Below are 26,646 nucleotides of genomic sequence, written 5' to 3'. Positions count from 1 at the left end.
TGGTTTTCTGTTGGTTTCACTAATTCCAGCATCAGGACTTTTTGCTGTTCTTTTCGGAGGCCTTTTTCCTTTGTTTGCATGGTAACAATATCCTTCAGCTAACAGAATTTTGCAGCTAAATCTATTCGACTGTGAGCGCTAAAAATTGAATAAATAGTGTCAAAATTTAACGAGAGAGCTTTGTTTATTAACCACTCCCCACTAACACCTGTTGGAGACCCATCTTGAGGGGTATATAAGCATGAGGCAGGCCATATGGTGTTAGAATGTGAGTACGAGTTACACCTGGAAGTTGTATGTATATTACGGGCTGTTGCTATAGCATGCTTTTCAAGTGGGGTTTAAAGCTGTACTTGTGTTCCTACTATGGGTAGAGTTGCATGGTCCTGCAGGGTGAGTTTACCAGTTACCATTGGTTTCGAGTGTATTTTGCTCTTTCTTTTTGTGCATGCTTAACTTTTAGGAAGTTACTATTTGTTTCAGTTTCAGAAAATTTCGAAAATTAAAGGATATATTGCATGAATGATTTATCTACACAGAATTAAATGTAATGTTTCAGTGCTGTATGGAAGCTAATGGCCCCAGTACCTGCTGGTTCCAGCAGAAAACCACCAGCAAATTTTCACCTGGGTGCAAGCCTTGAGTCACTCATATATTATACAAAAAAAATTACAGAATTGCACTTAAGTCTGCTTAAGAGCAGAAATGTGAAAGCCTTTCCTTTTCCTTTCTTTGTATTTATTTATTTTATTAAATTTATTCTTATTTTATATTTTATTACAGTTATTTACTCTATTTTTATTTTTAAACCGCTATCATCATTATCACTATATATCTCTAGCACTATCAGCAGCTATCATTATCACTAACACCACCATCAAGTGTTCCTCAATCAACTTTTGCACAGTATCTTAATTACCATACAACTTATGATTGATAGGTTGTGCGGACACTTTAGCAGACAACTTCCATCTACAACTTCCGTTCACGCCACTCATGAGCCAAGAAAGTTTTTTGCCTTAAAATAGAACAGCTAACAGAACGAAAACATCAGGACTGAAGAAGTGACAGAAGTTCCACACACAAACCCCCAGAAGCAATTTTATTCCCTCTTTTTATTTTATTTTCACTTTGGCTGGACACCACTCACTCAAATCTGCCCCCCCCCATTATGAAGAGGTGCGGTTGTGCCCTCACCATGTATCAGCATAGAAACCACATGACCACATATTGCACATACATCTCCCCCAGCACTCAAACCCGGGTCAATGGAGAAAACGCCCCAGAAAAAGTCCCTCATCCTGCTATCACTGCAGACTTCTACCAGCAGAAAACCGATAAAACTATTTTTCCTTTGGCGTAGATGAACATAACTTTAAAGAGGCCCTGTGAGGAACACTCAAGGGCGTAAGCACACTGGCTGATGCTAAACAAGGAAGCTCATGTTAAGGAGTCTTTAAACAAGTTGTTTATTAATAGCAAACAATGATCATTTCTCCTCTAGGTGAGCTGAAGCAAGGTGCACATGATAATGAAAAAAAATGTGGGAGGTGTTCGTTTATCTGCTGCAACATGCCACAATGCAAGCGTAAGGAACCACCCCATGCCTCGTGTCACTAGCATTATGGTACCAAATGTCCTCCTTTCGTTTTTATGCATAGTGTTATCGCTGCAAAGTGTTGCCAGCCATTTTATGATTTCTCTTACTTTTCTTTTCTAATATAATAGAAAGAGAAAATGAGCATTTTTAACTGTTTTTACACCTTTGCAGTCAACTTTTTCAACAGAAAGACATGAAGATCAGTGTGGTTTTATTACTAGGCAAGTACAGTGTACCATGTTTTTAGGCATGTGTATTAGAACATAAGTCAGAGCCACATTTCTGTGCAATGGTCCTGCCATAAAAGCTTACACATTACAAATAATGGCTTCTTGTTGCACTTTAAAAGCCTGAAAATTTATTAATTACAACATACGATGCAATAACATCTAATGTAACATAAAGATGCACTGAAGGGATGCCGAGAGCCGAATTTCACTAGTATATCTCTGTTAGAACACTGTTAAAACAGGACTACCTTTAAGTACTGTCCCTTCTGCAGTGTCCTGTTTGTGAAAGCAAGGTTGCAAAATTCACTGGCGAAAATGACCAGGGGCAGTGGGGAGAAGTAAGGTTCGATAATATGCTTTTCGTAAAAAAATGTGCATGCATGGGTGTGCAGTAGAGAAATGTTTGCACAACACTGCCACATCCTCACCCAGAAAAGTTTTTTTTTTTTTTACCAAATGTGTAAGAAGACAGCTTCATAGATGGAAAATTGCAAAAAGTAACCTTATGTGCAAGTGATGCACTAAAAGCACTGCTTAAATGCACAATGCAGTGTGTCAGTACTACAAAAGCTATTCCTGATTCTGCATGCACAATACATCTATATCACCTGAACATGCAAAGAAAAACAATGAATAAAGGGTGTTACCCAACTGCTACACAACAACCGGATCACTGAATAACACATAAACCGGATCACTTGAACAACATATACACTGCAAAGCTACATGCAACAAATATGAACCTAAATCTAAACACAAACTTAACAACACACGCAACAAATATAAACAAGATAAGTTTAATATAAAAACAAAAACTAATGAATTGCACAGCTAAATGGCTAATCATACTGGCTAGTGAAAGAGACCATGAGTACCATGTTATTTGCCCAACCCACTCTAATGACTGCACACCACAACTCAAACGATTTTAGATCAGATGTCCTTGTGAGTTGTCCACCTGTCATTCTGAACCTCTTTGCTGCCGCTGAGTAAATCACCAAATTTTGCCTCCAATCTGGTCAGAGGAACCTAACGTTTCTAACAAGAAGTTATTTATCATCACATCCACTTGAGTGCAGTAGAAACCTGTTCATTCTGCAACCAGGAGCAAAGTCTAAGAGGCCATAGCCATGCAAACTGCACACCACTTGCCTGCTTAGCTCATCTAGCAGATGGCCCTCGTGCTAGCACTGCCAGTGAGGCCCAGCCATTTTTATCACACCCCGTGACAGCAGTGCCACTCACTTAAGAGAGTGAGGCTGGTTACGTTCCTGCAGTTTTGTTTTACATCATGAACTCTCGATGCTGAGTCTCACTTTGGTGAGTTCAGTCACAACTGACAACACCGTTGTGACAGGCTCCTGCTGCATTTTGAAGTTCAACAAGAAACCCTCTTGGTCACACAGATGGTCTCGCACTCTGTATTATATAAGCTAATTAAACTGGCAGCAAGGTCTATAGGTTGCCTTGCAGCCTTTCACGAGGACAGTTCCATCGTACATGGTGCCAAAGCAGTGTAATAAAATTTCACAGTTGTCACCAAACATTTTCATAGATATGTTACACTCTGTTAGCGATACAGAACCCAAATGCACCTTAAGCCTGTTGAGCCAGCAAACAAAAGCAGTGGGAATCAAAAAGAACATAAGCGCAATGGTACCCAATTCTCGTCGATAATATGAATCTATGACATTACAACACACTGTGACTATGGCAGTCTTCACTGCAATGATCTGATGATTGCCTGGCCGATGGCTGCAGCAAGAGGAGGTGGCACAGCATTACCCACCTACAGCAAACGAAAACAAAGAGAAAAAAAAAACTTTAATCAAGTGCAATGCCCTTGCCATGCTGGTTACACCAGAGTGTTGTGCCCTGACCTTCCACACCCTCCGGTTCTTGTTTGTCCAGGTGGCAATGGCACCAATGTGCTATGGCGGCTAAGGGCAACTGAGTCACATTGTTAGCATGCATGCCAACTATTCTGCAACTTCTCTCAAATGAACACTTTGCAGCAGTTACAGAACAGTGAGAGACAGCCAAATGAGTGCGCCTACTGTTCTGCACATCTGTCATGGTCAGACTCAGCCTTATTTATGCATTTTGTTACATCAATATAGCAACAGCAGGCACTTTGCACGCAGTTAAAACATTGCCGCTCAAAGGCCTGCAATAATTCACTGCTGATGGTCATTTTATTGAGATCTCTCCAGAGATTTATTTAGGGAATTTCAAGGACCATGAAGCATTGTGCAAGCAATGCACAAGCTGTGCACGACATACACACCCTTCCAACCGGCGTTGTGCCAAACATGAGAGGTGCACTGCCAGGTGAGACATGTTCAGCGTGTCACTATTATAACACTTGTAAAACATTTCAAGCACTTACAGATGTACTAGGTACAGTTTAACGAGCTTGAGCTTCTTTTCACAAAGCTGGTACACCTCGAGTGCGGCTCAAACACACGGAGAGTATCCCAACAGACATAAGGAACAAAATCAGAATCTCGCCACTCCCAAGGAACATGCATCTGGTACACCATGAGGGTAGACAAAAGGACAGAACGAAAGCTCTAAAGAAAAGACTAGCCAACAGACAGGACGTGGTTTACACGGACATGATGAAATACGAAGGCAGAACAGGTTTCGTAGCCCTAGCAACCATGGAGGGCGGAGACCGAGTCTCGTGCTGCAGCATCCGACAGAGGGACGCAACAGCAGCTGAGGAGGTAGCCATTGCGCTGGCCCTAACTCAACAAATGACAGGGTGATTATAACAGATTCCAAACCGGCTATCCGCAACTACAATGCAGGCAGGGTATCTGCCGAAGCAGTCAAAATTCTGATTGCCGGCCCGACACCGGCAGAGCTAATTAGCCTAGTCTGGACTCCAGCCCATGAGAGCCTCCGAGGAAACGAGACAGCGCACGCATTGGCCCGAGGACTCACACACCGGGATCCCAGTGGAGACTCGTCGAGCAGAGAGCCCCTTCAGACGACCGAGGAACTGAACACGTACCAAGATATTCTTAGTCATTACATATTGGGAAGACAGACACTATCTGGAGCATGCAAGGGCCTCAGCAAAAAGGAAGAGGTCATATGGAGAAAGTTACAGGCGGGGGTTTTCCCTAACCCAATAGCACTAAGCAGAAGGAATCCGGCGATCCAAGAGCCAAGGTGTAAACAGTGTAATGAAATTGCAGACATGATCCACATGGTGTGGACGTGCCCTAGCCACAATGAACCAGACGGGAATATAGAGTCCTAGGAGGCTTTAATGATCAGCCAGAGAGAGGAAGAAAAAAAAAGTAATCCGTCAGGCCCTGGACACCGCTGAAAGGGAAGAAAGATGACGGCGGTCAAGACTCAAGTCTTCATCGCCCTCTGAATCCTTGACGGGTGCAAATAAAGTTATTTCATCATCATCATACAAGCGTGCCTATAAAGAAAAGATGACAAAAACTAATGACAAAGAGAGGCACTAATCTGGGAGAAGTTCCTTCGTGAGAGCAAGTGATGTGGTTTTCCTCACAATGAACCTTTATTTGATGCATACTTAATTGAATTAAGCAGGGTACAAGGTTGTAATAGTAATGCCATTATTTAGAGACATTTGATTTATTCAGATATGGGTGTAAGTTACCTGCATGTACTTGTCAGCAGTGGAGCCCATGAACACGAAGCTATCAGGAAAGCCTTGTACACGGGCGCACTCTCGTACTGTCAGCAACCTGTTCTGTGAAGGGTGCAAGGCTGCAGACTGAAAAGACCATGCATTGCGAGTTGTAGTGCTTCTTCACCACATCTTCAAAGAAGGCCTAACTTTTGCATCATTGCTGTTCAGTGATCCTACCGCTCATGAACGTTAGGCAGATCCATTTATAAAGCCTTCATTCCACAATGCAGTCCTGAATAGCAAGGTGCACCTTGTATTCTGCAGCATGCAACTCCATTTAATTGTGCCACAGCTTTTGAGTTTCCGATTATAAACACATATGTCTATGAAGAAAAGAATCAGCTCTGGAGCTCGTCGTCATGACATTTCCCCTTTCTTCACTCAATCGACCCACATCTCAAATCTAGACTGCCACCCAGTCTTTCTTGCCATCGGGAAACTGTTCACCATCGTTTGCATTTGGACGACACATTGCAACAACTGTGGCTCAACAGAAACAGAGCATATTCTCTTTGAATACCCAGCATATGCCGACGAGCGACCATGTTATGAACACTGTGTAGAACCACTCACCCAAGTGCCTCTAACAGTGCACTGTGTGTTAGGTCCCTTAGCCTGGTTTAGCAGAGACATGCAATCTACTTTTTATTTGCCTATTTAGATGACACTGGTCCATTCGACAAGCTCTAATATATTTCTGTAAATCTCATCATTATGCACTCTTCATGCACTGAACTTTGTCACTCCCTTTGCAGATAATGCACGTCACCATTTAATGTCTTGTGGGCATTACTCGTTGGTGTACCTCAGCCCAAATTCAATGGCCATTATTTTTTCTGTTCATTACTGTTTTTCTTTTCACTTTTACTTTTTTACTTCAAAATTTTGTGCAGCTCTCTCCTTGTGTAATTCTATCCCCAAATCCCTTCCCCAAGCAGACTAGCATGTCAGCAAATTTTTCATGCTGGCTGCTGAACTCTTTGCTTTTCAATAAAGAGTGTCTTTCTCCTTCTCTCTCTACCATGGTACTATATATAAGCCATTTTTTCCAATCATAACACTTTCAAGACCACAAGATGGAAACAATAAAGGTCAGACATTTGTCAGTCACATAGAAGTTTAGGCTTTTGTGCTACTTGTGCTGGAAAACCTAAACAGCCAAACTGCATGCAACAAGTGCTACACTGCAGGCTGCTTTTATGAGCAAAGACTTCATTTCCAAAATGGGTGAGTGCACATCATCAGCAACATAACATCTGCAAATTTCCTATCAGGGCACTGATTTTAATTTCAGATGTTCCAAAGCAGCAAAACTGCCAAAGGTTACATGGAAACTGTCAACACAATTAGAGTCAAAGATGAAAAATTTCCCAGCATGCCCTACATTGACTCGTAACTGAAAGCTTGAACATGCATTTTAACAACCTGAGGGAGTGCAAAATAGTCTATGCTACACAGCTAATCCCAAATAAACAATAATCACAATTTGGTAATGAAAAAAAAAAAACCTAAGTGCACATGGCTGAAAATAAAACAAAAATGACAGGTACAGGCGCGGACAGAAGTAAACGGAGCGCGTCGCACAACAAAGAACTGCGCGTCAGCACACCCCAGCCGAACCAGACGAACGCTCAAAATCGGCACACACATGTGCAGGCCGCCTACCGGTGCGACCCTCCCATTGCTCCGCTTGCCTCGCATTCGGCCGGCGTCAGTGTAGTGCTGATGATGATTATGGTCGGATGGTTGCGCCCTTTGTAGCGAGCAGGCATTTCGGAACGCACAGACCGCTGCCTTGATGCCGCAGAGCCCAAGGCAGCGAGGCTGCCATTATGCCGCTTTATCTGAAACAGCTGTAGGCGCGTTTCCATCGCAAATAGCCCGCGTCCTTCGAACTTTAGTTGCCTCTGGGATTCATTTCCGTCTCTCTATCGTCCAAATATATTCAAAACATTCGATCTACCGTCGCGGTTTCAGGTTCTTTTAATATAGTTACCATTGATTTTCGCCTTGCTCCTATGAGGCACCGATGCAGCGGCAATGCATGCAGCCTGTGTGTCTGTCCTACATCACATTGCCCCTGCATTGGAACCTGGCCTAGGAGGTTCACTTCAAATAAGATGAAACCGCCGATCTTAGCGCCTTTTGCAGCGTGTTCCACCATCGCAAAAATAGCGACCGCTTCCAAAGGTGCTGGATGCTGCTGCCTGGGTTGTCACGCCTATACTGTAAAACAGACTGATGTCTATATGTAACCGGTAGCAGTGAAGTAATATAACTCACATAGAAGAGTTAGAATCGCTGGCCGGTGTCGGTAATGACTCGTTCTCTGGTTAGTGGGCGAACACAGGTACTTATATGCCGAATTTCGAATGCGTGGCACGCAACAGTGATGCACCGCTGCTGCGACATTTACATGAGTGAGACAGCGGCTGCTTGCAGTCATCCTAAGATCCGAAGGTGCACGCAAGGAGATTATGTGAGCTCTGCTCTGCACGTGACAGCACGATGCACAGCACGCTATCTCGGTGGTGACAAGAGCCGGTTCCAGTACAGGGACAGTGTGCTTCGCAGGAGACAAGCAGGGTGCATGCACTGGTGCTGCGTCGGTGCCTCGCAGGGCCAAGGCAAATCTCCAATGACAACTGTAAGAAATTAACACAAAACTGCGGAAGTATGCAGAGTGTTTCGAGCGCGTTTGGTTGCTAACAAGACGCAGAGGAGTCCCATTGGCAGCAGAAGTTCAAAACACGCACGTTATTCACTGTGTAAATGCGCCTCCAGCTGTCTCACACGAAGCGGCTTCATGGTAGTGCCGTCCTCATGCAATCTGCCTTATCAAGACAGCAGTCTGTGTATTCCGAAATGCTCACTAGCCATACAGGGAGTGACCATCCGATCATGATAATCATCAGTACGACATAGATGCTGGCCGAATGCGAGACAAGCAGAGCAATAAGAGGGCCGCGCCGGTTGGGAGCCTGCACATGCACGTGGTGATGTTGCGCTTTTGTCTGGCTCGGCTAGGCGGCACTGACACGCAGTTCTTTCTTGTGCGGTGCGCTCCGTTTACTTCTGTACGCGCCTGTATCTAGTAAGTCTTTTACAAGCTTGAAGATGCAAAATAATGAGCACTTAAAAAAAAAACATTGCAATAGTGCCACAGTCATTTCTGCATCACAACATGCATTTAAAAATTTTCGCACTCAAGAAGGCTACAAAACACCTCCACACAAGGAACTTGCACATAGGCTAAGCTTCGTATCCAACCATAAGCTGTGCACTTTATGCCCAAAGGCAATCAACATCGGTTAAAAAAAAAAAAAAACCTGTACCATGTGATTTTCTGCTTTGCATATTGTGTTGTTTCTTGTACTTAAACGTAAAGCTCAGGGAGGTATTAGATAAAAGCAGCAGTGATGCTTTGCAGACTCTCTGAAGACTGAGAAGCACTAAATCAAACTGCCCAATCCACTTCCCAACAGTGTTACTAGAGTGTACGTTTCAATAGCAAGGTTTTCTGCCAGAATTGTGAATTGTTTGCTGCACCTTCTGAGCACTGAGTTGAGTGCGGAGCGTTCCAATGCAGTCATGCCACCCAAGGCGTGAATAGGCTACCTCCCACTTGCACTGTGAGGCCTCCTGGCCAGCCTTGTGAGCCAGAAACAAAGGAATCAGCGTGCGCTTGGTCTTAGCTGGTAGTATGCTGCAGCTGCCACCAGCCACACGTGGGCACACACCTTGAACACCATTGGCGCGCGTCGTGAAAGTCCTGCACAACCAAAAACCATTGCCGTGGTCAGCAGTAGACGGCTTCTTCAGGGACACTGAGGACAACTCCACACAGTTTGTGTTCTAAGTAAAAATGAATTGTTTGGCTCTTTGCGGATATTTTGGTGTTTGCTTCGTGGGAAAAGATATATTTACTGCTTAGAGAACTGGATTTAAAAATAAAACAGCTTCTACTCAATTCAGACACGTGACATCAAAAATAAAAATGACGCCATGATTGCCATTTGTAACTGAACAGAGATGCAGGCTAGCCTCGGAGAACCACATACAAAAACTGTCATGATCTCATCTCATTGCAGTTTGGTGGTGAAAACGGCCGGTGGTGGAAACACCTGCATTCCATTTATTGGCCTTTTCTAGCATATAAAAGCTTGGTTTGCGTAAAAAGTAGTCTTTCTGTCATTAGAATGCAGTAATCTATATCCACAGGCAAACTTAAATTTGTCTTCAGTGTCCCTTAACAATAATATGCAATGTGTTTTTCACCTCTTTAGATTAATGTTGCTGCTGCACTGATAATGCCTGGCGTAGGACTCCTGAAACTCTCATCAGCCCTCACTTTTTCTCTGTGGCAATGGCCCAATTCCTTCCAGTTCACTAAGATATTATAACATCAGGACCTTTTCCTCAAAGATCCCCAGAAAGTGCGTATATATAGCATGAGCACTAAATTTATTTATTTTTATTTAGGGAGAATGTATATTTAAAATTTTGAATACGAATTGAACATGTTTGTATATGCTTGTTATTCGGTTCACATTGGTATCTGAGAAATTGATATTTACAAATTTTCTTGAAAAGTTCAGAATATTCGGCAGCGATCTAATATCGCGACGACTTTCGTAAATCTGCCCATGGCAAAATTACATTATCTGGGTATAAAATCTGAAGTTTGAGTTTAAGGTATCAATGAAACACTGCAAACAACACCTCTTCACTTTCTTCTTCATTGTATATCGCATTGACCTTTTCTTCATTGTCTACTGCATTGACTAATCTCATTCGGACGCTGCTAGGCTTGGGCCTCGTGCAAAATTCCACAAGTGGGCTTCGGAGTTCCCGGGTTCGAACCCGACCGCGGCGGCTGCGTTTTTATGGAGGAAAAACGCTAAGGCGCCCGTGTGCTGTGCGATGTCAGTGCACGTTAAAGATCCCCAGGTGGTCGAAATTATTCCGGAGCCCTCCACTACGGCACTTCTCTCTTCCTTTCTTCTTTCACTTCCTCCTTTATCCCTTCCCTTATGGCGCCATTCAGGTGTCCAACGATATACGAGACAGATACTGATATATGAGACAGATACTGCGCCATTTCCTTTTCCCAAAAAACCAATTATTATTATTATTATTATCCCACATATCACACATGACGCGAACAAGACACCTGACCACCCGCTTCGAGCACTCGCAACATGAAAGCATGCGGTATTCTTGTTTGATCCTTCCATAATGTCATAGATACCTAACACCCACACCCATGTCACACATCCTGTCGCCTTCACTACTCTTCTAACATGAGCTCCACTGCATTGTTTTGGTCAACTATGATACGCAGAAGAGCTCTTTGGAGGATTTTCCCATGATGGTCCTAAAGGCGGCAGAGTCGAGGTGTCATTGGCAGGGCAAGCGATCGAGTAAAAATCCTGTCTACTGCACAGTGCACTGCAACCTGCCCATCTTGGCATGCACATAACCGCAGACGTGGCAACAATTGGAGGGCCCCAGTCAACAGGCAAAAAAATTGCTTGGCCATGTAGTTTCGGTTCCCGACAGTGGCTCTCAGCTGCGTGCTCGCGAGCCATCCAAACCCACCTGCGAGCTGCTTTCAGGCAGTGACTGGCGCATTATTGGTCATGCACGTTCCCCTCGCTTATGTCCGCATTGTTCTTCCAGCACGACGAATTTCGTGCTCGTCATGGGGTTTTTGTTACTTGCGCGATGGAGCCTCCTCTCAAGGTTTGACCGCATTTTTGCATATTTGGCACTTTCTTTTTTTAGGAGGGAAAATGTGAGGTGCATTTCATAACTAGGCCTTCGGATAATCAGGGCACTTCTCCTGGTCTTGAAGTCCATATTAATGAGTCCTTACTACCCATCCTGTTGTCTTTAGTTGCTAGCCATGTATCATTCATGAACTTTATTTTGTTACTCATTCTCTATGACCACATTACACGCTACATGCTGTTATGCTGCCTAATCAAGCAGTATACATTTCTGTACACATAATCAGCAGCAACATATAACATACATGCATGTGGAAACAATATGCCATGGCTCAAAAGACCCTTACAAGGTGTCTGTGTAAGTTCCATCTGAAAGAAGGACCCTGGCATTGGGCAGGTCCCTCCAGTTGGCACCGGGAATGTGAGGGATGCGGTCCACTCGTGCTTGCTCAAGAGGCGACAGAGTCTGCAACTCGTGGTCTCGAATGGGGCCCTTGTAGTCGCCTATCACCTGCAGTTTTGTTGCCACACCATTGTTGAATGAGACCATGATGAACAAGAATCGGCCTTTTACTCGAATACAGTACACTACAGAAATCGACATAAACACAACAACAAATCTTTCATGTGTGGTGCGTCCATGAAGATAAAAGACTGCATGCATCAAGATAAAGTGGGCTAAAAACTTTTTCCATCTTTTTCTTCAAACAATATATATTAAATGGTGTGGTGCTTCTAAGTAGCTACATGAATTTAAGAGCAGAAAGTTGTAAAGCTTTTCTACACTAATTGAAGATGGTTTATGGGGGCTTAGCATGCCAAAGCGACACAGGTTATGAGAGACGCCGTAATGAAGGTCTTCGGAAATTTCTACCACGTGGGGTCCTTTAACGTGCAATGATACCACACAGTAAACAGGCCTCTAGAATTTCACCTCCATTGAAATTCGACCACCGCGGCCGGGATCAAACCCGCGTCTTTCGGGTCAACAGCCGAGCGCCATAACCACTGAGCCACCGTGGTGGCGCACTAATTGAAGACCTTATTGGGTCAACTGCAGTATACTAAGTCAAGTAAGCAAACACTGGTGCCACATCTAAGAACAATATCATTCGTTTTGTTTTGGCATAACATCCATGAGGAAACAGTAATACTTAATGAGTATTAGACATGAACTCTGAAGTTAGAACGTGAATCATGCCAGCTGATAACATGGCCCAGGTAGAAATGTGGAGTGTGCATTCTGGTTTATATAAGCTTCTTGTTTCATCCTGATCCGGAAGAACAACACATAATGCATGTGCAAGTTCAAAGGTTCAAAAGATTGCTGTGAAATTTCTCAATCTACAACTAAGAAATGCACATCTGGAAACAAAAAATATATGATACATGACCAGACTCAATGAGGGGCGTGTAGATAATACTTTTTCAATACCAAATCAAAAACGAATAGCGTAGCTTTGCTGCGAAATCAAATATGAATACAATAGGAAATTCAATGCATCAAATATGAATTAAATATTCATATGGATAACTGATTTGACTTGCAGCATGCAAATGAAAACAGTGAAGCACTAGCAGTGGTGTACCACCTACAAAGTTTTAGCTAAAGCTGGCAAAGGACAGCTCTCGTCTCCAGTATGGGGATGTAACACAGAATATTAAAGGGACACTTGTGGACAATTTTTGTTCTCAATAAAAATGGACTGTGTAGCACTTTTGGCTACGCTTGTGTTTGTTCAGTGGCAGAAGTTGCATTTATTGCACTAAAATTAATTTCAAAATGAAACAATTTTTTTCCTGCCACTTTATTCAATCTGGTGGGCTTCTTAAGTCAATGGCAGTGTCTCCTATTTACTTCTTAATGGTGGATCTACGGCAATAACAGTCTTGATGGTACCAGAGCTTTCCCAAGAAAATGATCAATGGCACTGAAATCTGTAACTAAGCTTTTTAACTTAATAAAGCTCTCTTTTCAGTGAAAGTAGCCTTTTTTATTATTAGAACATGATAATCTATCCATAAGGGCCAAATCCAATTTGTACTTGGTGCCCCTTTGACTCTATGATCGCCATGTGATGTTCATAAACATTAATAAACTTGCACTACTGGTGACGACAGTGAATGAACTAACACCATATCTCAGTAGATGAGACAGGTGCGAGTTATGACTCATGATCTCAGAGACTGGACCTTGAGGCAGGGTTAGCTAAACCTGGCTGAATCCTGCTGCGTCGCCCAGCCTTGGAGGCCCTGTATGAGCATTATGAATGCTGATGCAGAAATGGACCACGTTGCGGCGCTGAACCTTCCTGCCCACAAAATCCATTGCGGCGGCACGCAGTCTGTTATCACAGTCAGCTGTTTTTGAAACAGCCATCGAAGAAAACTAAGTTTTTTTTACTATTATCTGAAAACTATTCAAATACTTCAAAACATGTTAAATGTAAATAATTGAAAGTGTGCATTGCTTTATTCATTCAGTGAATCAAACAGGAGTGATATTTTCGTTCACTACGTGAGAATTTAGAATATTCGCACACCCCTAGACATACGGTATAGCTGCAAGCTGTCAGTGAACACGAAAAAGTTTGTATTTAATAACGGTCATTTTGTATACATTCCGAAGACCTCATGACCCCTTAAAGTATAAAATCACAACCGTCACTAGCATCACCATCATTAATACCAGCATTGCCACCATGGTGGTGGCAGCATATCCTGCCTCCCAGATGAGATTAATTGTGCAATTTCTGTCAGGTTCTCATATCTTCACATGAACAATCAACATTACTTTCGGGGTCTTAGTTAACTCATTCCTGTCATAAGAGGTTGTTATGTAAACAGCTGGGCACATTTTAGCCTAAAGCATTTGCATTTTAAAAATGAGCAAATGAAAAACAGCACTATTGGAGCCATATCACAGCTGTCGTAAAACACAGAGGCACCCATATTTTAAAATGATTTTATGCGATCATTTTGCATAGGCTTGAGATTTTTTTTTATGGCTTGTCGCAAATAGCTTCAAATAATATATGACTCGGCCATTCGCAGCACATATTGTCCCAGCAGTTACTGAGAGAGACACCGAACAAGTTATGTGCACGTATGACAACACCGCAACCGAAAGGGCTAACAAAGAGGTGAGAATGCAACACACCATTTGCTGGTAGTGCGTGGTGGCTTTCTGAAAGCTGACGCCTCGTTTTCCTGGCTGTACACCAGCCAGGTCGGATATTGCATCCAACAAGGTGACAGCTCTCAGTGGTGCGTGCGCCAGCCCCTTTGTCCCTGGATGAAACTGCAGTCGACCACAGAGTGACGTGGTACGCTTGAAAGCTTGACAGTAACCACATTGCAATTTTACACACACAGCACAACACGTAATTGAGCATGATATACAAATGCAACAAAAAGGCACACATAAGCCGCACTGAAGCTTTGCTGTCTCGCAAATCAAGCAGTTACTAAATAAACTGTTTCTAGCATCTCCACAATTTATCTAGCATGTAATACTCAAGAAGAGCACTTTAGTTTACAAATAAAATAGCTTATTTAGTTTACAAATAAAAATAAGCTAATGTTTCAGTTCTCAAAAGTATTGCAGTTGAAAAAGAGCTTTGCAGTCTTTGGATGTCATGAGAGACTGCTACTCGTGTCAGACTAGTATTTCTTAGGGAACACACCGAACGAGACAGTCCGCTCACTGTCTCAGACTTCCGTTTCTTGCCTAAGTATACCGTATAAACGCGCGTAAGGGCCGCACCCGTGTAAGGGCCACACCCCGTATTCCGAAAGGAAATATTTGAAAGAAAAAAAAAATCCGTGTAAGGGCCGCACCCAAACTTTCCAGGAAACACGCAAGAATAGCCTTCGAAATACATGCGCACAGGAGCTTCGAGGTGCCGCCCATGGATGGCGCCCGAGGCCGCGGGACTAAGACGTATAGAGTCAGGTACCAGGAGATAGACACTTTGTGCATTGCGTGCGGAGAGGAGGAGGAAACGGCTGAACACTTGATACTTTTCTGTAAAGGGCTTCACCCTACAGTGGAAAGCAGCGGGGCTGACTTACCCAAGGCATTGGGGTTTAGGGATGGTGAAGGGAAAGTGGATTTTAAGAGGTTAGAAGTAACCAAGCGAAGGTTATCTGATTGGTGGCTAAAAGCAAGACAGGAATAAAATTTCACAAGACATGGCTAGGTGGCTTGAGCCACCGCCCGATGTAAAGGGTTCAGCCGTATCCGTCCGTCCGTCCGTCCGTCCGTCCGTCCGTCCGTCCGTCCGTCCGTCCGTCCGTCCATCCATCCATCCATCCATCCATCCATCCATCCATCATCATCTTTTCTTCTGCCGCGAGCTTCTGCTACTGTACTTCCGCTATCTGTATCGGCATCGGTATCGCCAGGTCTAACTTTGTTCTGTTCTGGCTGTCAAAACATGCGTTTTTTGGTGGTTGTGTTAGCGTGGTCCCTCGGCATAGTTGTTGCTCTTGTGCGCTGTCATTCTTCACTTTTTCATGAACTGCCTCCGAGCACTGTCACTGTTGCACGATGGGCAAGCACCTCAACAGCTACACGGCGGGCTTTAAACTGAAAGTAGTGGAGTTTGCTCTCGAACACGGCAAGCGGGCCGCAGGCAGAAAATTTGACGTGGACGAGAAGTGTGTCCGACGGTGGTGCGGACAAAGGGATGCGTTGAAGAATACCAGCTCCAAAAAGCGCGCTTTCCGAGGCAAGTCATGCAAATTTCCTGAGCTAGAAGAAGAGCTGCTATGCTATTCAATGGAAGTGCGGAACAACGGCTACGCGTTGACAACGGACATGCTGTGCGTGAGGGCACAAGCCTTGGCGCGTGCTAAAAGCATACCGCACGAGGACTTCAAGGCTAGTGCCGGCTGGGTACGAAGATTTCTGAAGAGGAAGGGCCTATCATTTCGGCGAAGGACCACGCTGTGCCAGCGGCTGCCCCCCGACTACACCGACAAGGTGCTCAGCTTTCAGAAGTATGTCATCGGTCTGCGTCGTGAGCACAACTATATATTTTCGCAGATAGCGAACGCCGACCAGACCCCCGTGTGGTTCGACTGTCCCGAGAGCTGCATAGTTGAACTGAAAGGAAAGAAGAGTGTTTTCGTGCGGACAACCGGCGCGGAGCGCCAATGGTGTACCGTTATGCTGTGCGTCACCGCGGACGGGCGGAAGCTGCCCCCCTATGTCATCCTGAAAAGAAAAACGATTCCTAAAGGCGTTTTCCCCAAGGGAATTGTAGTTCGCGCCCAAGAAAAGGGCTGGATGGACGATGAGCTTGTGCTCGACTGGGTAAAAAGCGTTTGGGAGAAGCGCCCAGGCGCCATGCTGGCCCGACGATCGCTCCTCGTCTTGGACAGCTTCCGCGGTCACTTGACGGGTAGGGTTAAGGAACGCCTGTGCGGTATCCGCACAGACGTGGCCGTGATACCGGGCGGCCTCACCGGCATGCTGCAACCCCTGGATGTAAGCGTCAATCGGCCTTTTAGTGTTGAATTTCGAAGGCAGTATTCGGAATGGATGGCCAATGGCAATCACGACGAGACGCCGACAGGGCGGCTTAAGAGGGCACCGCTCGCGACTGTGCTTGGATGGATTTTGTCCACGTGGAATTCCGTGTCGACCGACATTGTAACCCGGAGTTTCAAAGTGACCGGAATTTCAAACAGTTTAGACGGGACCGAAGACGACTTTCTGTGAGCTGAACATTTACCTGAACACAGCACCAGCTCGGAGTCTGAAGACTCCGTGAGTGATGCCTGAACGGTAAATAAATGCCGCGCATTCCAGATTGGTTTGCTTTCACTCGAAAAAAAATTTTTTTTTAAAAAATCGCGTGTATGGGCTGCACCCCGAAATTTGCCCCCCGAATCTGGGAAAAAAAGTGCGGCCCTTACACACGTTTATACGGTATTTGTCTTTCATGCTCTGCATGCCCAGAGACATGATCGCAGCAACTAGCCCCATTGCTGCTGCTGCTGTAGATCGATGTTGCTAAATATATATTGATTCTTGAATCTCTATCCACAGCATGCCAAACAGCTCTCTTGAGAGTACACAGGTGCACGAGTTTTGAAACTTGCGTCACCAACATGTGGGGACTTTGTATCTAGCTATAATGACAAGCCAGCCTAGCCAATAAGCATGCTAACTCTATCGTTAATTGTTAAAATATCTAAAGGAAGCACTCTCTTGTTTGCCATTTATAATGCCATTTAACACGCATTCTTCAGAGCATTAGTTTCACAAGGCATACCTTGCAACGCATGCTAAACAATGTAAACATACATTTCAGCTGAGATGAGAAACGGCAAGTTAAAGGCATTTTGTGTCACATGAACCACGCAGAGTCCATTACTCCTTCTCCCACTTCCTCAACATCTCCAAAATTCAGTACCTTCACAGGACACGGAGGACAACTTCATCCTACTTACATTCTCAGCAAAAAAAAGCAAGGTGAATGGTTTAGCATGGCTAAGCACCAAAAGGCCTTTACCGTAAAAGCCTTTACCTGGAAGGCATTTACCATGACGAACTTCACCCTAAAGGCCTTTACCTCCCGGGTGAAGGCCTGCCAGGTGTTCACACCTGGCACGTTGTCCACAATCCAGTGGGCAAGTGGGCCGCCTGCCACACAGCAAGCTTCAGGGACATACGTGTGCCCGAAATCGAAAAATGCACCTAGCAGTGATACCACAATAAAACTGACTCAGTGGCTCTTTCTAGCTATGCCGATCTTTGTCCGGCAGCAAAAGATGTATCTATAGCTGGGAAAATTGGACTTAGAACTTTCCTGCCGCCAATTCAAACTCAGGTGCCAAGGCCGTAAAGGACTCTGTGGTCAATGTTTCCGAGTTAGTGGCAAAAATAAGCCATGTTGGGGACTCCCGTGCAAATTTTTTTAACCTTTTCTAGCATATTAAAACTCAGTTTTCAGTGAATGTAATGCCGTTGTCATTAAAACATGGTAATCTAGTGATACAGACCAAGTTCGATTTGTCCCAAGTGTCCCCTCACTGTGCTCATATACAGCAACAAAAACTAATGCTTACAGTAGCATATTGCTGCTTCCTGTATGTGAATGACGTCTTTGGATTGGGAAACGTGGGCAAGATTTGGCCTGGTGCAGCTGCCAAAACAAAGACCCTGAAAAGTGGCAAAACAGGACGAAATTCCCAAGAGCTCTCAGAGTGAAACAAAAAGTTCAGGGGCTTCAGCACAAATATACACACAAGTACCTGCAATTTCCTTTTACTGGGAAAGCTCTGCTGCAGTTCCTAGCTTGGAAATGAAGTGAGCGTACTATATATAGCCAACAATGGCGGAAAATCTTCAAGCGCCGACCAATAGTTAAAAAGGATGACGTTTCGGCCCCGGCTTACGGGGGCCTTGCTCACAATGAAAGAAAGACAGGAGTGAAGGTGAGTTATATAGGTTTCATGGTATGACGCAAGCAGCGGGAGTATATCGGGGGTAGATTGCCTTCGTTGCGATTAAGCGTGTTTGCCGTCGTCTGAATATAAAAAGATTCTAGGTAAAGCCTTGTCGTCTTGCTCTTTTCTTTTCCGATTATCTTCGAGCCGTCCCAGTCGATGTCATGGCCCTCGGAGATAGCATGATCAGCCAGTGCGTTTGTTGCCACGCGCTTGTTCTTGACATCATTGTGGTGCTGCTGCAATCTTTTTCGAAAATCACCTGTCCCACCGATATACACATGCTCGCAATCAGCGCAGGGAACCCTATACATGATGCCCGGGAACTTCTCCTTCTTTAGCTTGTCTTTCACTGTAACCAACGTGTGTCGCAGCTTCTGCGTGGGTACATGTGCGACGTCGACTTCGTACGACTAGAATATGCGGGATAAACTTTCACTTACTCCGGGGACGTCGGGTATCGGAATCCTTTTCTTCTTCTCTCGCTGGGGTTGCTGTGGCGGCGGGTGAGCTAGGTGATTCTCGGATTTTCGTATAAAAGAACTGGGATAGCCCGAAGCCATCAGGTCGCGGCGAACAGTGTCCAGATCTGTCTTTTTCTCTTCCAGCGTAGAGCAGAGGTTCTCCGATCGGCGGACAAGCGAGGCAACAACGGACTTCTTGTGACAGGTCGGGTGTACGGAACTGAAGTTGAGGTACATGCCAGTGTGCGTGTCCTTCCTGAATACACTGAATGATATTCCAGGGCCGTCGCGTTTCACCAGAACGTCCAAAAAAGGCAGACGGCCATCTACTTCCTCTTCCGTGGTAAACTGTATGGCCGGTTCCATGCTGTTCAGGCGCAAAAGAAATGTACTCACAGCCGATTTCTTGATTATGCAGAAACAGTCGTCCACATAACGAAGAAAGACTTTCGGGCACGGCGTGAAGCATGAAAGGGCGTGGGACTCCAGTGACTCCATTGTCAAGTTCGCAGCGGTCACAGAAATTGATGCTCCCATTTTGGTGTCATTTGACATGAAGTCACTGTTTATGAGCGTGCCCACTGACCTGGCCGTGAAGGTTTGCACAGATGCGCTCCAGGCGGATGCAACCCTACCGAAAAGAACACCCATTGAAGTTCCAGACCTCAGCAGACGTCTTCAGTTCTGCTTGTCAAACACCTATTTCACGTTCCAGGAGAGCATATATAAACAGGTTCATGGTACGGCTATGGGAGCATCAATTTCTGTGACCGCTGCGAATACAATGAATACAATACACGAATACAATGAGACTACAATTATGAAGCGAAAAAAGGCACGAAAACACAAAATTATGCTGAGGCAGATGGCGATCGGCCAGTACTTAACAAGCTGCGGTTGCGTGGGTTGCTACGAGGCATGTTTCTGTCATCCAAGCTCTCCAATCGTTACCAGCAGCTTAACAAAGCAATTTCTAGGTTCCAATAGACGACAATATAGGATTAATGCAGCCACAGCAAAAGCAGCGCAGAAGCACGCATGTGCGCCAACTTTTCCCGCTCCGCGTGGTCCTTGCTTCACGCCCTCCTTCTCTCTTCCCTGCTGCCTCCCTTCAGCCAACAGCTGCCCAAACAGGCGAAGAGCCATTATAAGGTGTGTAGGACATTCTGCATAGGCAAACGATCACGAGAACCACAAAGCCTTGCAGATTCCAGAGAAGCCTATACTAGAAGTAAAAACAAAAAAGGGGCAGGAAATGATGCAAATTTTTTTCACGTGTGCTTCCCGGCTACTACGTTTCCCAGCTGGTACATTTTTTCCCAACTGTCCCGTCAAAATTTTGACTGTGGGGTTCTACTATGACGTGATTTAGCCTGTTCAAGCCAACTAGAGGCGAGGGCTCAGAAAAATCAAAGATAGCACGCAGAAATTCAATATTATTTGAGAGGCAACACTTCAGAAATGCACGCGACATCATCGAGCGCATCAGTGGTTGCCATCATCGCCATGGCACTGATGCTTTCACCTTTCTCTTTCTCAATGACCCATGTCGCCATTTTTTGATTTTCACATTCGTAGCCACCCTCTCCTTAGCCTGTGCGCACTGTGCGGCTCCATGTCTCTCTCATAGTAGGCTTCTCCTAGCAGTTCAGATGTCTGACGGTGAAGGTTGCTGCAGCTATCTTGAACAGTGTGAAAAAAAAAAAAAAAAACGCATCCATACCTTGGTGGCAGACATACTTCAAGATGTGTTTTGAAACACAATGAAACCGGCGTTATATTTGCACAAATACAACACTCAAGAGGGCGCAACCCGTACTCTTGACAATAAAGCAGCAGTGCCAACGACATACTGGAGGAAGTCTCCCAAACACCATGAAAAACTTATTTAACTTGAGAGCTACTTCAAAACATCTTCATCCGGTATTAACTCAAAGCTTTTGAAAAATAACAAGGATATTTGTGCGCAATTTTTTTGCTTACTTTTTTCACTGTCACTGTTATCAGTTCAACTACCACGCGATTGGAAAAGCAGTAAGGTCATTCCAGTCTTCACATCGGGTTAAAAAAATTCACCGCTTAACTACTGTCCCATTTCCCTTACCAGCGTATCCTGCAAACTCATGGAACATGTCATCTACTCCAATGTCATGAGCTTCCTCGACTGTCACAACTTTTTTCATCCTGCGCAACACGGTTTTCGAAAAGGCTTCTCATTCGAAACACAGCTGGCCATTTTTATTCATGATCTGTATGCTAATCTTGACTCTAACTTACAGACCGATGCTATTTTTCTGGACTATGCAAAAGCGTTCGACAAGGTTCCTCACAAACGCTTACTACTAAAACTTTGTATTTGAACCTCCCCGCTAATATCTTTAAATGGATAGAAGAATTCTTGTCTAACCGCTCACAATATGTCACAGTTAACAACCACAACTCTAATCCTATCCCAGTAATGTCAGGTGTCCCGCAAGGGTCTATCCTCGGTCCGCTTCTGTTGCTAATTTATATTAACAATTTACCAACGCGTGTATCTAGTAATATTCGCATGTTCGCCGATGATTGTGTAATTTACCGCAAGGTTAATAACGCTTCTGACCAAACATCTCTTCAACACGGCCTTAATCGCATTCAGGAATGGTGTGCCAAATGGTTAATGGAACTTAACCCTCAAAAATGTAAAATCTTGTCCTTCACGCGTCGCCGCAACCCACTTCATTTCCCATACGTCATAGCTAACATCCCTGTACACCTGGTTCTATCATACAAGTACTTAGGCATTACCTTGTGTAGCGACTTGTCCTGGAGCACACACGTTATGAACATTTCATCCGCTAATAAAACACTTGGATTTTTAAGACGTCATCTCCACCAAGTCCCTAAACATGTGAAGCTATTAGCGTACAAATCTTTTGTCAGACCAAAATTAGAATTTGCCTCACCCATTTGGAACCCGCACTGAGCTTACCTTGAAAATACACTCGAATCAGTCCAAAACAGAACAGTCAGATTCATTCATATTCTTACGACATCAGTGTGTCAGCGTTGAAAGCTGAATCCGACCTAATGCCCTTATCATCTCGTCGCCGCATTGCCAGCCTTTGCTTGTTTCATAAATTTTTCCATAGTTCACTCGGCTGCGCACCCTATATCATCCCTCCGGCCCGCATATCTCATCGCACTCATCCTCCTTTTCAAGTTTCCCGACCTCGTGCCCGAACTACCACTTTTGCCGCATCATTTTTTTCCCGTACTGCAGCAGACTGGAACGACCTACCCAACGACATCGCAGCCATCACGTGCTCATCCAACTTTGCCAATAATGTTACCAATCATGTTTCGTTGCGTTAACACTTGCTTACCAAAATATATGTACCCACCCCTTATGAAATACCCCTCGTGAGTTTTTAAGGTAATAAAATGAAATGAAACGAACTAGCCACCATGGCATTGCCTAAACTGGTGTGCTCTGCCACACAACTGCCAAAAGCCGCACAAACTGCACAGATCCCGCATGCTTCAAAGGAGCATGTAAGACAGCACAAAGTCAAGCCACCATCCATATGAACAATATGTAAAAGCAATATGTAAAACATTGGCGGGAACTACTACGCATTTTATACAGTACCTGAGAAAGGAAGTGCCCAACGAGTTGAATACGCAACCCAATTTGCATACTTTGGTCAGACTTTCAAAGTGTAAAAAAAATAAAATAAAATGTTGACGACTGAGGCCAGCCTTCATGCTGACATGGCAAGTGTGCCACTCTTGCTTGCATTTGTAACTTGGATTTTGCATGATCACAGCTAAGGTCTAATGCTAAAAAGAGCGACATGTTGATGTTGTGCTTTACAACTCATATGACATAAAAAGAACTGATATTCCAGTTAGTTTGCCATAGTGACTCAGCAGCTATGGCATTTGGCCGCTGTGCCCGAGGTTGGAAGATAAAGTCTCAGCTGCACCTACTGCATATGAAGTGAAGCAAAATGCAAATATGTCCTTGTACAGAAATTTCAATGCACACCAGAAAACTAAGTGACTGAAATCATTTTGTAGCCTTCCTCCCACCTAAAAGGCCACATGCATTTTTTCCAGGATGTTAAACCTTGCAAACCGATTAATAAAATGCCAGTCATCATTGACGGTGCCATGGATAAGTTGGAAATAATGAGCATTTCACTAAAGGTGTGCAGTGTGCACTTTGAATAGCACTGCTGCATTCCTGCACCCATGATCCAACTGTCAGCATTATGTTACTCTCTCTGCATATTTATCAGGCAAAATAACTCACATCTTAATTACAGTTCAAGACTGCAGGAAGAGAAATGTGTTTTTACATGAGGACCAACAACCTCGAAGTTCTGAGATGTTCCCACTAGTTTACACAACATATTATTCAAACTAAATTTTGGTCCCTTGTTGAAATTGAGAACGTTTTAGCGAGTTGAAAGAGTGAAAAAAAAAAGGTGAAAGGGAGGGCACAAAGCCTCAATAAAAGTAAACGAAGGAAGAGGGGTGTTAAGAGCTAACGATGTCATTTGGGATCGTGAATATAACTGAGAGGCTATGACAGCACACCTGAGGCGGCTTTGGGGCACACCATAGTTGCCAGCCTGGAGTCTGGCAAAGGTGCATTGGTAGCCCATCCGCAGCAAGCATTTCATAGTAAGTGGCAGCATCCTGCCTTCCAGGTGGTAGAGGAAGCCTTGCACATTCTCCAGTAGGAAGAACTGTGGCCGGTAGTAATCGCAGCAACTCAGAAACGTGCACACCAGTGAGTTCTGGAACATGGAAAACATCATGCAGATCTCAACTCAGAAGCAGCAGTGAGGGCAAATGATGTACATAAGGGCATGCTAGTAAATTCAACACACAAACCAAGAGAAGCTACGAAGCTATGGCAATACGAATATTTTTTGTGACCCTATGAGATTCATATCATCGAGATTCTACAGCAGGCACAGAGAAGCATAAGCAAAGAAAAAACTTTTTCATGCTACACAAAACGTATTCAAGCCAGATATTGGAAACAAATCTTATTACTGCGTTAGTATTAGAAGGGTCTGTGCAAGCAAAATTGGCAAATGCCGTCTGTCAGTAGCCAGTGGAAAGTGGCCCACTGGCCATGGTGGGCAGGTAGCAACCTGTCCATTGGACTATGAACGAACTTCGTATACTACCTCGGATATGATGAGCTTTCGTGTGTCAACCTTGGCTATAACGAACTATCTTGTCTGAACCCTGGTTGAAACAAACGTAGTGTGCTGACTTTGTATATAGTGTACCACCTCACATTAATGAACGTGTGGCTGCGGATGCACTTAAACGATTCACCAAGGATCGCCTAAGAGTTTATTTTGTTTTGTTTTCTTTTGAAGTGAGTGGCAGGCATTCTACCGACCTTGGAATCACACAGGTGCTATTGTAATCTGCCACAACGATACCTGTTGCCACTATCACAGCGTAACTATAGTATAACATGAATGGTAACTTGCCTTTATGTCAACACTGTTAAAAAAAAAATTGTCAACCCCTGGCAACACACCTTAAGCATGGCCTTGTCTGTGTGCTGAAAACGGTTCAGCGAGCTGAAGCCCTGACAAGGGGGACCTCCACAAAGAAGCTGCACGTCCCCCTTCTGTGGCAGGCACTGCCCCTTGGCATTTTTTGTCTTGCCCTGTACATGAATCACACCAGAAAAAAACGCCACTTAAGCTCTTGGAAGTGCATAGCGCCAACATCCACTGAAACATGCACAATCTGTTTGAAGCGCAACACACACCATTCTGCACCTCTATGTTCATCCACAGAAGCAAGCAATGTGCCTCATGTTACAGCACAAGCCCCACTGCAAGTGTCATGAATGATGAAGATTCCCTTACTGCCTGTAAATATGCTCATTTACATTTCTTGACTGCTGACATGCATGCATAAAAACTGTAGCAATCATTCTCTCCATAATGACCTTGTCATCTTCAAGATACTGCAACAAATAAACAAATGAATTGCAAGGAAGCTAAGCCTTCCAGCACAAATCAAACCTAGCACTGGCTAGACAATTAGTTCACACGACACAGTGGATCATCCCTCGTAAGAAAAATGAACAACGCTGCTCCACCAGCTGGCTTCTGTGTACAGGGAAAAAATCTTTGGACCTTCATCACTTTGCGGCGAGGATATATCAAGACAAGAACGTCACGCTACCAAGAGATGGGAAATGCTTATCAGACACCATTGAATGATGTCATGCTGAGGAACACGACAGATACAGAGAAAGACACAGGAAGTACTGAAATAATGAATGTAAGCCAGCAAAACAAAAAGGTGGCAAATCCTCTACATGTCAAATTTAATTTTAAAACTTTTGAGTCTCGTATGCATTGCTAGAAAAGGGCAGGACAGGCTGCAATCATGTTTAACTGTATTTAATCCATCAGACACAATCTCCATGCATGGAGACATTAACTTTCAAGGCACTGATTGTGCCACAATACTACTATGGGTTCTCAACAGCAATTGCACAGGTTGTGATAACAACTGTCAATTTTAACTTTTTTTTTTCCCAAACCTTCATGACGTCACTCAGAAAGGCATTGAAGTCCTGGGTGACAACGGTAGCCTCTGGGAAATTTCTCTGAAAAGCCCGTGATGGCACTTCACCGTTGTCAACAGCCTAGCATGTTTTGCTGGCACCCACAGCCTCCAGACCCCAGGATAGGCCTGCACAATAATACAATGTAAACACAAGCCAGTTTCAATATGAAGCCACAGTGCTGCAGACTCAAGACAACAAAATTGACTGGGTACAATGATTCTGCACTTGGTAAAAACTGACTACTGACCTGTTTAGCTGCAATTTTAAAACACAAAAAGACATCCCAACTGCTAGGCACAAACTGCAGTGACCTCCTTTCAAACTATATATAACACCTGTCACAGGTGTATAGACTGCAGTCAGACAGGCTCATTAAAAAGCATAGACAGAGCTTGCATCAGATTCATACCCAGTACCTGCAACAGAACAAATATTTTCTAATATGAATGATAAACAGTACACAGTCAGAGTTTCTTTAGATTTCAAAAAAGCTTTTGACTCTATTAAACAAGACATATTATTTTACAAGCTACCGTTTTATGGCATTCGAGGAGTTGCCTTAAAACTGATCCGCAGTTATCTTTCCGGTCGCATGCAGTGCACATATCTGAATGGCCATCAGTCACAATTAGGCCAAATAATATACGGTGGTCCACAAGGGTCTATTCTGGGTCCAATATTCTTTATTGTTTATATTCATGATAGCATAGCCATTCCAAGAACTCCTGCAGTAATTCTTTATGCAGACGATACCAGTGTGTTTTTTTCCGGCATGCATCTTAATAATATTCAGGCTGAGGCTAATGCATGGTTACATGAATTATCCTTATGGTTGAATATAAATAAACTAGAATTAAATATTAGTAAAACAAAGGTTAT

General features: G+C 44.1%; 1 pseudogene across 1 annotated transcript in view; it reads right to left on the bottom strand.

The window, feature by feature from the left end:
• Nucleotides 1-1,108: 1,108 nt before the first annotated feature.
• The window catches only part of LOC144124227 (DNA (cytosine-5)-methyltransferase PliMCI-like), a 145,038-nt pseudogene continuing 119,500 nt past the window's right edge, over nucleotides 1,109-26,646 (bottom strand). Inside the window, exons 26-34 of the transcript XR_013313149.1 lie at nucleotides 25,741-25,892; nucleotides 24,718-24,849; nucleotides 23,751-23,953; nucleotides 18,322-18,415; nucleotides 14,402-14,542; nucleotides 11,589-11,752; nucleotides 9,059-9,281; nucleotides 5,477-5,593; nucleotides 1,109-3,619 (exon numbers count right to left, since the gene is read on the bottom strand). The product of XR_013313149.1 is annotated as a DNA (cytosine-5)-methyltransferase PliMCI-like (transcript). The remainder of the gene's footprint in view (nucleotides 3,620-5,476; nucleotides 5,594-9,058; nucleotides 9,282-11,588; nucleotides 11,753-14,401; nucleotides 14,543-18,321; nucleotides 18,416-23,750; nucleotides 23,954-24,717; nucleotides 24,850-25,740; nucleotides 25,893-26,646) is intronic.

This window comes from Amblyomma americanum, chromosome 3 (genome assembly GCF_052857255.1).
Source record: "Amblyomma americanum isolate KBUSLIRL-KWMA chromosome 3, ASM5285725v1, whole genome shotgun sequence".
Classification (NCBI taxonomy): Eukaryota; Metazoa; Arthropoda; class Arachnida; order Ixodida; family Ixodidae; genus Amblyomma; species Amblyomma americanum.
Note: the sequence above shows the minus strand (reverse complement) of the source record. Positions and strands in the feature narration are given on the sequence as shown.